General features: G+C 42.3%; 2 long non-coding RNA genes across 2 annotated transcripts in view; one reads left to right on the forward strand and one right to left on the reverse strand.

The window, feature by feature from the left end:
• LOC108531849 (uncharacterized) overlaps positions 1 to 3,734 on the reverse strand; it is a 45,936-nt gene extending 42,202 nt beyond the window's left edge. Inside the window, exon 1 of the long non-coding RNA XR_001886300.1 lies at positions 3,364 to 3,734. This is a non-coding gene — a long non-coding RNA (uncharacterized LOC108531849). The remainder of the gene's footprint in view (positions 1 to 3,363) is intronic.
• Positions 3,735 to 3,822: 88 nt separating this feature from the next.
• LOC108531847 (uncharacterized) overlaps positions 3,823 to 13,594 on the forward strand; it is a 30,551-nt gene continuing 20,779 nt past the window's right edge. The window contains exon 1 of the long non-coding RNA XR_001886299.1: positions 3,823 to 3,913. This is a non-coding gene — a long non-coding RNA (uncharacterized LOC108531847). The remainder of the gene's footprint in view (positions 3,914 to 13,594) is intronic.

The raw sequence follows: 13,594 nt of genomic DNA on the forward strand, positions 1-13,594 counted from the left end.
ACATTTTCTATACTCAATACATTTTCTATACTCCATACATTTCACATACTCACATTTTCAATACTCAAGTGTGTGAGGAACCAAACACCTTCAACAATGTAAATGTTACAAAACTGATGGCTATTCAAATGCCTCCTGCAGGAAGCATAGGTCTCCCCTAAAGTACCTGCTGCTCCAAGAGCTGAGGACTGCATATCCAGATCATCATCTGTCATGCTGTCAGGAAGGTGTGTGAAGATCACTACTTCTACCCTGCTAGAGTGCACACAGCCACCATTCCAGAGCTGCCCAGAACCTTAAGCCTACCCATCTGTATCAGGACCTTTGTCTCATCCAAAACTTTCTGAAGTCTCATCCAGGACCTGCCCTGACCTGTGTCTTCATTTTCATTCCCTATTCACCTGAATTGTTGTCAAGACCAGAATAAGACTTTTAGAGTCCCTGAACTCCTCCGTACATAAATACAAATACCATTTTATTTTTTGAACTAACATAAAGTTCATAAGTATGCTGATAGCAGAATGGCTTTTCAGACGATTTATTGACTATAAAAGTCTGGGTGAATTTATTAAAGTGAAAATTTTCTGATGTATGTTTATTTATTTATCTGTGCCTCCAGGATAATCCAGCAGTAACTTTAGATAGCATCTAGTGGCCATTTCCTCCCAACAATCTTTCTGCCCCCTGGCATGGCAAGATGACTTATAGTAGCTCTTCAGTACTGAAGATTTTACTGGGCCCTTGCTGTATTTCATATTTAATTTAAAGCCTTCTCCTGATGGTCTTGTAATTCTTCTTATCCAACTGGTCTTATATTTCTGTTTCTTTTTCTGACAAATAACCTTCCTTACCATGTTTTTCACCCATCTTGCCACCTGATTCAAATACATGAAGTCAACCTTTATTCAGAGAAATAAGATTTAGGAAAACTTTTCAAAAAGTTTTTTAAAACAGTTTTAAAAAGTAAAATGTTCATCTGGGAATTGCTCTGGGAGAATATATATGCCTGGCTATCCATACATAAATGTGTATCTAGTGCAGTGATACACATGTGTATTACAAGTAAAATTCATATGTTGAAGATTATTTGGACAGAAGTAGACTTGATTAACTAGAGTTGCCTTTTTAGGATTGATGCCTGAGAATCATATTCTTGTTATGTAATACATAGGCAAAGTTATGTTACTGTACCTAGATGCAGGGCAAAAATTTATGATGTTCTGCCAAAATTGCCACCTGAGGACACAGAGAACAAAGAAACAAAAAGTCCTAATCCGATTAGAGCTTAATGAACCAGTTTCAAGTCTGTTGGGAACTCACCAAATCCAAGTCATTCCAATGAATAAACAGTGGAACAAAAACTTGGAGAACAAAAAATTTTCTTAATTATTTGCATTCTTTTGGCAGCTGTAATTACAGGATATTTTCCATTGTCTGTTACCACTTGCCGCCGTGCTGTTATGTTTTTAAGATGTGGCTTGTTCTCTTTTGCCATATAATTATGATAATCACTAAAATGAGCAAAATTTTCTTCTAAAATATGTAAAAGATAATAGATATACGTTTTAACCTAACTAGAACTTGTAGATGAATGGCAGTTCCAGGTTAGTTTCTCTGTAATTTAGTACAACCACTGATTTAAAGCACACCAAACACACAAGATATCATAGTACATGTTATATAGTTAGAATTTAAAAATCAGTAATTTTTTGTAGTTAACGTAGTGATATATTTGCCCTTTATTCCAAGACACAAATTTTTAAGATAACATTTCTTTCCTGATGACTACAAAACACTACATGTTTATTTTAGGAGAGTGGGAAAAGCCTGCAACCTAGAGACATCCACCGTTAATTGTTAGGTACATGAACCCTACTTCTAGTCTTTTTTTCTGCACATTTCATTTTAATAAATTACATATTATAATGTTTTTTAATTTAAAAAACACATACATATAAGCAATTTTTCTTCCCAGTTACTATTCTTCTATATCATATTTTTATTTATTATTTATTATTAATTTATTTTGGAGACAGGATCACACTCTACTGCCTAGACTGGAGTGAAATGTTGAGATCATGGCTTACTGCCCCCAACCTCCCAGGCTCAAAAGATCCTGCCACCTCAGCCACCTAAGTAGCTAAGACTAAAAGCGTGCATCACCATGCCCAGCTAACTTTTTAAATTTTTGGTAGAGATGGAGTTTCGCTATGTTGCCAGGGCTGGTCTTGAACTCTTGGCTTAAGAAATACTCCCCACCAAACAGGCATTGTTGACTCCTCTGGAGAGTGCTCATTCTGTGGGTATTAAGCAGGAAGGCAGGCCAGACGTGGTGGCTCAAGCCTGTAATCCCAGCACTCTGGGAGGCCGAGGGGGATGGATCACCTAAGGCAAGGAGTTCGAGACCAGCCTGGCCAACATGGTAAAACCCCGTCTCTACTAAAAATACAAAAATTAGCTGGGCATGGTGACATGCACCTGTAATCCCAGCTACTTGGGAGGCTGAGGTAGGAGAATCGCTTGAACTGGGGAGGTGAAGCCTGCAGTGAGTTGAGATTGTGCCATTGCACTCCAGCCTAGGTAATGGAATGAGACTCCATCTCAAAAAAAAAAAAAAAAAAAAGAAATCCCCCCAGCTCAGCTTTTCCAAGTGCTGGGATTATAGGCATGAGCTACTGCATCCAGCATGCTTCAAATCTTTGAGTGGCTACATAGTATTTTGACATGCATATACTAAAATTTAAAAATGATTTTTAGACCTGATGGATTTCTAGTGGTACGTCTAGCTTCAGGTCATAGCTTCTGGTGGCAGGCTGATCGGGGCTGCAGTCTCTTAATTACCCAGAGCTATTACTTTTATTGATTTGAATGTCTTGAGACGGCCAAGCCCTTTTCTATTTGCTCTGTTCTTAAGTGCAAAGTCCCACATTACCCATTGTTTTAGATCTACCTACTCCAACATTTTACTCTCACATCAGAGTCTGCCACCTTTGGTATAGAATGAACAAGAGGTAAGGGAAATGTTAAAGGATTTAAATATGATTGAAAATGACTTTCCTGGAGGGTCAATCACAGTTTAAGTGGGAGCTACTTTTTCTTTCACTAATGAGCTGTTTCATCCCTTGTAACTAGCATTGTTTTGTCTTTGTGGTATCCAATGGGTGTCTACTATGTGCTATTTGGAAAGGAAAGAGAACAAGAAATTAGGAAATTGGGTCGTGATGCGTCGGCTTAGTTATCCTGGCAGCATTTTACCCAGAAATCACTGTTTCGTTTGGTCCTGGACAGGGTAGCCCATGCTGTGGTAACGAATCAACCCTGAAATTTCTGTGACTCAGCAAAAAAAGCTTATTTATTATTCACCTGGAGACGGATGGAGGCTGGCAGGGATTCGCCTTCATCCTGTGATTCAGCAATGCAGGCTCCTACACCCGTGGTAGCGCCAAGTCAATATGTAGCTTCTCAGGTCGCTGCTAGAGGGGAAGAGAAGAATGGAAAGTCACACCAGCTCTTAACAGCCTCAACTCAGAGATGACACGTGTCTCTTCTGCTCCCAATCCTTGGTCCAGAACTAGTAATGTGGGCTGCTGAAAAATGTCAGGAGTGCATGGATATTTGGAGAGAGCTCTCTTTGCCACCTTATTTCATACCAAACCACAGAAACAAAATTGGTGACTCTTCTTAGTAAACTAGAACAGAGTATCAAAAGGACTATTAGGATCAGAGCATCTGGAATGACCAATAAGATTAAGCCAGGAGAATTAGAACAGAACCATTATGAGGAATCATAATGGTCAGAATGGGAACAAACTGACCAAAGGGCTTACTGGATGAAGCTAACCAGATAGAGTGAGACCAGAGAGAAGATGTGGCCCAGGAAGTCATAACCTCCTGTTCCTGACTTGGACTTTCTGTAAGTGTGATTCCCAACCTGGTTACTCATCAGAATCATACAAGGAACACTAGAAAAGGTAGTGTTTTAGCCTCACCTGAGGCCTATTGAATCAAAATCTCCTGAAGAATATAATATTCATATCATACATATATATGATATATGTATTATACTTTAATTCTTTAAGTTCTGGGGTACATGTGCAGAACGTGCAGGTTTGTTACATAGGTATACATGTGCCATGGTGGTTTGCTGCACCCATCAACCCCGTCATCTACATTAGGCATTTCTCCTAATGCTATCCCTCCCCCAGTCCCCCACCTGCAGACAGGCTTCGGTGTGTGATGCTCCCACCCCGTGTCCATGTGTTCTCCTTGTTCAGCTCCCACTTATGAGTGAGAACATGTGGTGTTTGGTTTTCTGTCCTTGCGTTAGTTTGCTGAGAATGAGGGTTTCCAGCTTCATTCACGTCCCTGCAAAGGGACATGGCTGCATAGTATTCCAAAAGCCCTTCCTCATTATTCTGATGTAGCCACTGGTCTGTGGGCCAGGGTTTGAAAAGCATTGTTTAGAGGACAAGGAGGTAGAAGGTGTCCTTAGGATGAGATGCTAATGAGAGAGTGAACCTTAGAATGGTGGAAAGACTGACACCAATGGTCCTGTGGTTGGGTGATGGTTAACATCACAAAGAGAAGTAAATTCCAGACCTGCATCATAGTATCCTAAGTAGAACTACCTCAACAATCTATCTCGTCAGATACTTAGTACCTAGATGTGGAGACCATATCTCACAGTCCTGTCAGGCAGGAATGGTCCAAACACCTTGATTATCAGCAGTCTCTTGCTCAGGAAATTACTAGGTACCAACACTATTATATATACAGAGGTGTCTGAAAAATGAATGCACCCAGTTCCACACAGGGCACATCTGTAAAATATGACCTTTGGTTAATGGTTGGCGTGTTTACCTACAATATTGGTTTTTGCATGTGCTTTCCCTAGATATGTCAGGATACAGCAGGACCAAAACCTGGGTAAGCACTGAAGTAGTAGGTAAATACTGGATCCTAAATTGAGAGTGGAGGGCAAAGCTTGGGATGATGTCAAAGTCAATTAATGATTATTCAAATATAAAGTTACATAGCTGAGTAACAAACGCACTATATCAGAGTTGTGAAATGGAAATCAAAAGCAAACTGAGCTGGATGTGGTGGCATGCACCTGGAGTCCCAGCTACTCAGGAGACTGAGGTGGGAAGATTGCTTGAGCCTAGGAGGTCTAGGCTTCAGTGAGCTATGATCAAGCCACTGCACTAGGCCGGGAGCAGTGGCTCATGCCTATAATCCCAGCACTTTGGGAGGCTGAGGCAGGTGGATCACCTGAGGTCAGGTGTTAGAGACCAGCCTGGCCAAAATGATTAAACTCCATCCCTACAAAAATTAGCTGGGCATGGTGGTGAGCACCTGTAATCCAAGCTACTTGGGAGGCTGAGGCAGTAGAACTGCTTGAACCCGAGAGTCAGAGGTTGCAGTGAGCCAAGATCACGCCATTGCACTCCAGCCTAAGTGACAAGAGCGAAACTCCGTCTAAAAACAAAAGAAGCTATTGCACTGCAGCCTGGGTGACAGGGTGAGACCCTGTCTTTTTCTTTTCTTTCTTTCTTTTTTTTTTTTTAAGATGAATTCTCACTCTGACACCCAGACTGGAGTGAAGTGGCACAATCTTGGCTCACTGCAATCTCTGCCTCCTGGATTCAAGGGATTCTCCTGCCTTAGCCTCCCAAATAACTGGGATTACAGGTGCTCACCACCATGTCCAGCTAATTTTTGTATTTTTAGTAGAGATGGGGTTTCACCATGTTGGCCGGGCTGGTCTGAAACTCCCCACCTCAAGTGATCTGCCTGCCTTGGCCTCCCAAAGTGCTGGGATTACAGGTTTGAGCCATCACGCCTGGCCCGAAACGTTGTCTTTAAAAAAAAAAACAAAAAACAAAAATTGAGCAAAGACAAATGAATTACCTGGAGTAATGAACTCCAGGAGGAAACACGAACATCTGACTAAATTCTAGTTGAATTCAGCTGGTTTGCAGTTGCTTTGACATCACCAGCACATACCTTCCTACTCCATAATTTTAAAGATGCTGCTTGAAGCACGACTGACTACAACATGTGCAGTCTTTGTCTTACGGTTTCCCTGAAAGACAATAGCCTTGCTTTATACAACTGCTCTATTTGTTTTAGCCACAGTCATGCTTCATTCAGACAACAGCCATAGGTTTTCAAAGTGATTCATCTGTTTTCCTTGTACTTACCCTCTTCTTTGCTTTGGGGTCGTGCATGTGGCTGGCTGGCTGAGTTGGAAGAGTAGGGTTTGGGTGACATCTGCTTCTGAGACATGTTTCAGGACTGTGGCTATTTTTAAGCTAAAGGGGAGAAGTCCAATGGAAGGCATGCAGGGAACTTTTCATCTACTTGAAGGAACAGACTTGCTCCGTATTGCTCCAAAGAGGCTAATATTTTGAAATTCCAATGAGGTAGGTTCAAAATGAAACATCCTGAACATCTGAGCTGTCCAACAATGACGCCGGCTTCCTGGGGCATTACTCAGCTGCTTGTGCTCCATTGAGTTATTTTCTTTTTCTTTCTTTCTTTTTTTTTTTTTCTGATATGGAGTCTTGCTCTGTTGCCCAGGCTGGAGGGCAGTGGTGTGATCTCAGCTCACTGCAACCTTCGCCTTCCAGGTTCAATAGACTCTTCTGCCTCAGCCTCCTGAGTAGCTGGGATTACAGGCACTCACCACCACACACAGCTAATTTTTATATTTTCAGTAGAGACGAAGTTTGGCCATGTTGGCCTCAAACTTCTAACCTCAGGTGTTCTGCCTGCCTCATCCTCCCAAAGTGCTGGGATTGCAGGCTTGAGCCACAGCGCCCAGTTGAGTTCTGAATGCTGAGGCTCCTCAGATTTCAGTTTGAGCCTCTCTTCTCTTTTACACACTTTTTCTTCAGCACCTCATCAAGCTCTGTTTTTTTAAATGCCATGTATATGTCATAATGAACCCATTGTTTTCTCCAGTCAAATCTCTCTTGCCTTATATATTCAGCTACCTCCATGACCTTCCTCTTGAATGTCTCATGAGCATCTTGAACGTAACATAGGAAAAATAGAATCCTTGATTTGTTCTTCATCATCTTCTGCCCCAAAATCTTATTTTCCTCCAACCTGCCCTAGATTAGTCAATGCCACCAACACCTACCTGTCACTTAGCCCCAAACTTCTGCCTCTCTCTGCCTGTCACACTCAAACCACCTCAAGCCAATCACCTCCAGACTTGAACAAGGAACACAAGTGTCTCATTCTTTGAGTTCCCTCAAACCACTGGCACACAGTCAATTCCTCCCAAATATTTGATGAATGAATGAATGATGTAGAACGATAATCTGGAAGAAATAATAATGGCCCTTCTAACTTAATGAGTCTCTACCATGTGATAGGTGCTTTAAATATGTAATTCTATTCCTAAGGACCACACTTCAACGTAGGTAGACAAGTGAAAAAGCTCACAGAACTGAGAGTTTTGTATGGTTTTGCTTTTAAGTTTTATTAAGTGCTTTGTATGATTTGTTTTTTGTTTTTTGTTGTTTTTTTTGTTGAGACAGGGTCTCGCTTTGTTACCTAGGCTGGAGTGCAATGGTGCAATCATAGCTCATTGCAACCTCAACCTCTTCAGCTCAAGGGATCCTCTTGCCACAGCCCCCGAGTAACTGACATCATAGCAGGGGCCACCATGCCTGGTTAAATTTTAAATTTTTTGTAGAGACAGTGTCTTACCATATTGCCCAGGCTGGCCTTGAACTCCTGGTCTCAAGTGATCCTCCTGCCTCAGCCTCCCAAAGTAGTAGGTAGGATTACAGGCATGACCACTGTGCCCAGCATGTATGACATTTTTTTATAGCATACATAGGTGTGTGTGTGTGTACATATATATATATTGTACATGAGGGTAATCTCATTTAATTTTTACCAACTACATACAGGGTAGCTTTTATGCACCATTTCATAGGTGTGTGTGTGTGTACATATATATATATTGTACATGAGAGTAATCTCATTTAATTTTTACCAACTACATACAGGGTAGCTTTTATGCACCATTTCACTGACAAGAAAACTGAGGCTAATGGAAATTAATTTGACCTAGGTAAAATAGCCAGGAAGTGATGGGACTGATATTTAAACCTTGGTCTATTTGGTTCCTACAGCTATACATTTCCCCACTATATGATAAAGCAATCTCTAACAAGGATACCACTGAAGGGATGCCAACATTTTATGAATTGTTGTAGTAGATGATCTTTTGGTTTCTTCAAATTGGAATTTTTATAGTTATATTGTGCAAACAGTCCTTTTCTCTACTTCTGTAGATTCACTTTATTGGACATCTCTACCATTTTAAAGAAAGTAAAATTAACTTTCCAAATTTCATAGAAAATCTAGAAATGCTCTAAACCCACACACAAATTGCAACTGATGTGACAGTAAAGATCTCCTTCCAGCTGGGCATGGTGGCTCATGCCTGTAATAATAGCTATTTGGGAGGTTAAGGCAGGCGGATCACTTGAGGCCAGGACTTCGAGGCCAGCCTGGCCAACATGGTGAAACCCTGTCTCTGCTAAAAATACAAAAATTAGCCAGGTATGGTGATGCATGCCTGTAATCTCAGCTACTCAGGAGGTTGAGGCAGGAGAATCGCTTGAACCCAGGAGGTGGAGGTTGCAGTGAGCAGAGATAGTGCCACTGCATTCCAGCAGCCTGGGTGACAAAGCAAGGCTCTGTTAAAACAAACAAACAAACAAATGCCTTCTTTTTTTCTTTTTTTTTCTTTTCTTTTTTGTATGCTTTGGCACAAGTCAAAATAGAATTCCTATCTTCTTAATACCTAAACTAAGTTAACCAGCCTGGCAATGATTCCCAAAGCCATGCCAGCAGATACACAGTGCAGGATGTCACCCCTGGGCTGACTCACCACACAGAAGACCTAGTAACTTGAGGAATATTGTTCTCAAAGATCCAAATTTGCTGAAATCTATTCTAAGTACTCCTTGAATAAAAAAAAGATCTTATTACAATTAGTGTACCTTTAAAAAGAGAAATTCCCTGTCTATCTGTATATAGCTCCTCTGATTCCTGAGTTCTATTCCTTATAGTTATACAATTATGTGGGAATTATTTTATGTTAACTTCTGTATTCCAACACCATTTTTAAGAAGGAGGTTAGTAAAGGTGCCCACTAGACAAACTTCTGCAATAGGAAAAGAGCACTGGAATAGTCAAGTAAAACAGCAGAATTGAAGCAATGGGAGATAATGTCCATAAGTAATTCAAACTGGGAGTGATAAGCCTACCTGAGAACTCAGGAGATCGAGGTTGAGGAAGAAGCAACAAGAAACATTGATCCCTCTCTCTACCTGTTGCAAATGGTCTTGGGGCTTTTAAGCATAAATGTTACTTTTCCCTTCAGTGAGCCTGTATGAAGCTCTCAGATAATCACTTCAAATTGCTTTTTCAATTCACAAGCCTGCAGCATTCTGAAATATTTCCAGACATTATTTGCACCTATATAAGGATAGCAGGTACAAACTTATCCAGTGCCTACCTGGTGCTGTTGTAGGTCGATTTGGGATTTGAATTCAAGGATTCTGGCTGCATACTTTGCTCTATCCACTACACTGAACTGCCTGTCCATGAGAAACTATTTTCCTAAGTCCCCCAATTAGAGGAACTCATCCATCTGCACCTCACATTGGTGCGAAAGTGGAGCAACAAATCAGATCAGGAAGTGCCATCTCCACCACCAACAAGGGACCCTAGAGTCACCAGCACCACTCCCTGCCTAACTGAAACCTAGAACTTTAGAAAGAAATTCACAGACTTGCCTCATTGCAAGGGTGAAGGGAGGATGGTAGGAAGAGTGAGACGTCAGAGCTCTTTTTGAGTGGGGGGAGGGAGGTCGCCCCCATGCCTAGGAGGTGGATGGAATTGTAGAAGAGGAATCTTGAGATGGGTAGAGTTCAAATGGGTGAAAGCTTTAACTTACCCTCTCCTAAATGTGTCCCTAGTTTCCAAAATAGAAATACTTGCTTTGAACTGCTAACTGGTGGTTTTGCTTTGTGGACACGGAGAGGAGAGGATGGCCAGAAGAGGGAGATTCTTCCCACCCCTTTGCTTCCGTCGTTCCCATGCACCTATAGGATGGACTAAGACTCTGTACTTGGAAGATGCCTCAATCATGAGAGAAGGGGCAGGTAAAAGGAAGAGCACAGACCAGAATGAGATAACGTTCTGCCTGCACCTGCAGGTCAGAGCAGCTCTCTGTGAACTTGAATGTGATTGTGAGTCACCTGGGGATTTTGTTAAAATGCAGATTCTGGTTCAGCACAGGTAGGGCCTGACACTCTGCATTTTTAGCAAGCTCCATGGTGAGGCTGATCCTCGGGTCTATGTTTAGACCATGCTTTCAGTAGCAAGGAGTTAGAGGATATACAAGCTGGAAGGCAGAGGGACCTTATACACCTGGGTTAGGCATATATTTTCATTACTGTTTGCTGCGTATTCCTGAGAGTAGAGAATGTGGGGTGACTGTCCTTCAAAGTCTTTGATCTCCCCACTGCACAGTTTGAGTTAAGGCAGATAGCACTTTTACCTGGCCCTAGGGAGATCTGTTGGGGCCCTGGGACAGTTACCTGTACTTTTTGTCAACATTAATGCTGTCCTCCACTTCTGTGAATTGTGGAGAATATGGTCTTTTAAAGCATACTAGAGGCAAAGCTGTAGTGATTTTATTTTATTTTATTTTTTATTTTTATTTATTTTTTGTCTCATTGCCCCAAAAGATCAGGATGCTTGAGCAACAGTGTGAACAAGCCCACAGGTCCAGTTTCCCCAGGACTACCGGGGGAAACACTTGAGGCTGTTCATCCTTAGCTAGCTTAAGCTCTGGTGAGGAGAATCATGTATGAATTTCACCTCCTTAAAGCATCAGTGAAGGTGGTCATTATTTGGATTGTCCAAACTGTTTCCATGAGGAATGGAATGGAATTAGGAAACCTAAATTTAGATTAGGTGCAATGAAACAGTCTTCCTGAGACAGAAAAAGTAATTATAGAAAAGCTTTGCTAATGTTTCTCGGGACCTTCCTCAGGGACAGATTACAGGGAGTGGAACCTGCCTGGATAGCCCATTACTTTCTTTTTTCCCAAGGCGGTCCCATGACCTGATAGCTACCACAGGGAGCCAAGACAATGAGTGGAATCAGGCCATGCGTGGGGCCAAGATAAACTATGCTAATGCCTGACTGTTCTGGATGGCTTAGGGCTCTGGATGGCTTAGGGCCTGGCTGCCGCCTCTGTGAGCACCGACGCCCTGTACTCTGCTCCCTCTTCCTGGACAGATGAGAGTCTCTCCCACATGTGACCACCCCATAGGACCACAACTAGCAAGACAGAAGCTATGTGTTATTTTACTAAATAACAACAGTCTTAGAAAATTTCCCATATCTTGAGTTTATTTTCCCTTCAAAAACTTTTTTTGAACGTGGCTCAAAACTCAAAACTGGCCAGGTACAGTGGCTCACGCCTGTAATCCCAGCATTTTAGGAGGCCAAGGTGGACAGATCACCTGAGGTCAGGAGTTGGAGACCAGCCTGAATAACATGGGAAAACCCTGTCTCTACTACTAAAAATACAAAAATTAGCTGGGCATGGTGGCATGGTGGCACACACCTGTAATCCCAGCTACACAGTAGGCTGAAGCAAGAGAATCACATGAACCCAGGAAGTGGAGGTTGCAGTGGGCTGAGATGGTACCACTGTACTCCAGCCTGGGTAACAGAGCAAGACTCTGTAAAAATCAAAACTCTCATGCCTGTAATCCCAGCACTTTGGGAGGCCAAGGCAGGAGGATCACTTAAGGTCAGGAGTTCAAGACCAGCCTGGCCAACATAATGAAACCCCATCTCTACTAAAAATACAAAAATTAGCTGGCTGTGGTGGTGTGCACCTGTAGTCTAAGCTATTTGGGGGACTGAGACAGGAGAGTCGTTTGAATGTGGGAAGTGGAGGTTGCAGTGAGCTGAAATCATGCCACTGCACTCTAACCTGGGCAACAAAGCAAGACTCTGTCTAAAAAAAAATAATAAAAATAAAAATCTGTCTAAGAAGGTACACTGGGACATTTTGCCCTTCTCTGTTCTATCCACCAAATTCCTCCGTTGCCCATTCTACATTATTATTTGAGTTTCTGTTTATCTTTACACTATTTTGTTATACACATATGAATAAATATTCTTATATTTCTCTTTCTTATACAAAAGGTAGTTTTTCTGTTCTACACCTTGCTTTTCTTTTCACTTAATGTATCGTAGAGCTTTCTCCATGTCCATATGTGAGATCCTTCTCGCTCTTTTTGACAGCTTTAGATCATTCCAGTACACGAATGTGTTAGAGTTTATGCAACCAGTCTCCTAGTTGTTGGACTCTTGAGTAGTTTTCAGTCTCCTTTATTGCAAACAATGCTGCCAGAAGCATCCTTTTTCATGTGCTATTTTTTATGTGTACAGGTGTAACTAATGGCTAGATACTGAGACATGATGTTGGGGAATTAAAGGGTAAATGCATCTGTAATGTTGATAGCTATTGCCAGTCTCTCTTCCTGGAATGTTGCAGCATTTTATTCTCCCACCAGTAAATGTGTGAGGGTACCTGTTCCTACACAGCCTTGCCAAGGGAGTGTGTATCACACTTCTGGATTTTGCCAATCCAACAGATGACAAGTGTTTTCTTAGTGTGGTTTTAATATTTGATTTTGCGGGGGGGGGACAGGGTCTCCCTATGTTGTCCAGGCTGGAGTGCAGTGGCACTGTCTTGGCTCACTGCAAACTCCACCTCCCAGGTTCAAATGATTCTCATGCCTCAGCCTCCCCAGTAGCTGAGATTACAGTCCTTGTATGTGCACCACCACGCCCAGCTAATTTTTATACTTTTAGTAGAGATGGGGTTTCACCACGTTGGCCTGTCTGGTCTTGAACTCCCGGCCTCAAATGATCCACCCAACTCGGCCTCCCCAAGTGCTGGGATTACAGGGGTGAGCCACAATGCCCAGCCTGATTTCTTATCATGAGTAAAACAGAATATTGTCATACCTTTAAGGGCCATTTGTGAACTTTTGTGTCATGTCCTTTCCCCATTCCTATTACTATAGGTTTTAAAAATCTTGATTTCTGGGAGCTATTAGGGACCGAGGAGATCAGCGTTTGTTTACAAATTGCAATGTTTTGACCAGTTTTTCTTTTGTCTTTGGATTTTGTTTTTGTTGTTGTTGTTGTTTTGCCATGTTTAAGGTTTTTGGGGAGGGGCGGAGCAAGATGGCCGAATAGGAACAGCTCCAGTCTCCAACTCCCAGTGCGAGCGACACAGAAGACCGGTGATTTCTGCATTTTCAACTGAGGTACTGGGGTCATCTCACTAGGGAGTGCCGGACAATCGGTGCTGGTCAGCTGCTGCAGCCTGACCAGCGAGAGCTGAAGCAGGGCGAGGCATCGCCTCACCTGGAAGCGCAAGGGGGAAGGGGATCCGTTTTCCTAGCCAGGGGAACTGAGACACACAACACCTGGAAAATTGGGTAACTCCCACCCCAATACTGCGCT

The sequence above is a fragment of the Rhinopithecus bieti genome, unplaced genomic scaffold (genome assembly GCF_001698545.2).
Source record: "Rhinopithecus bieti isolate Rb0 unplaced genomic scaffold, ASM169854v2 scaffold_9615, whole genome shotgun sequence".
Classification (NCBI taxonomy): domain Eukaryota; kingdom Metazoa; phylum Chordata; class Mammalia; order Primates; family Cercopithecidae; genus Rhinopithecus; species Rhinopithecus bieti.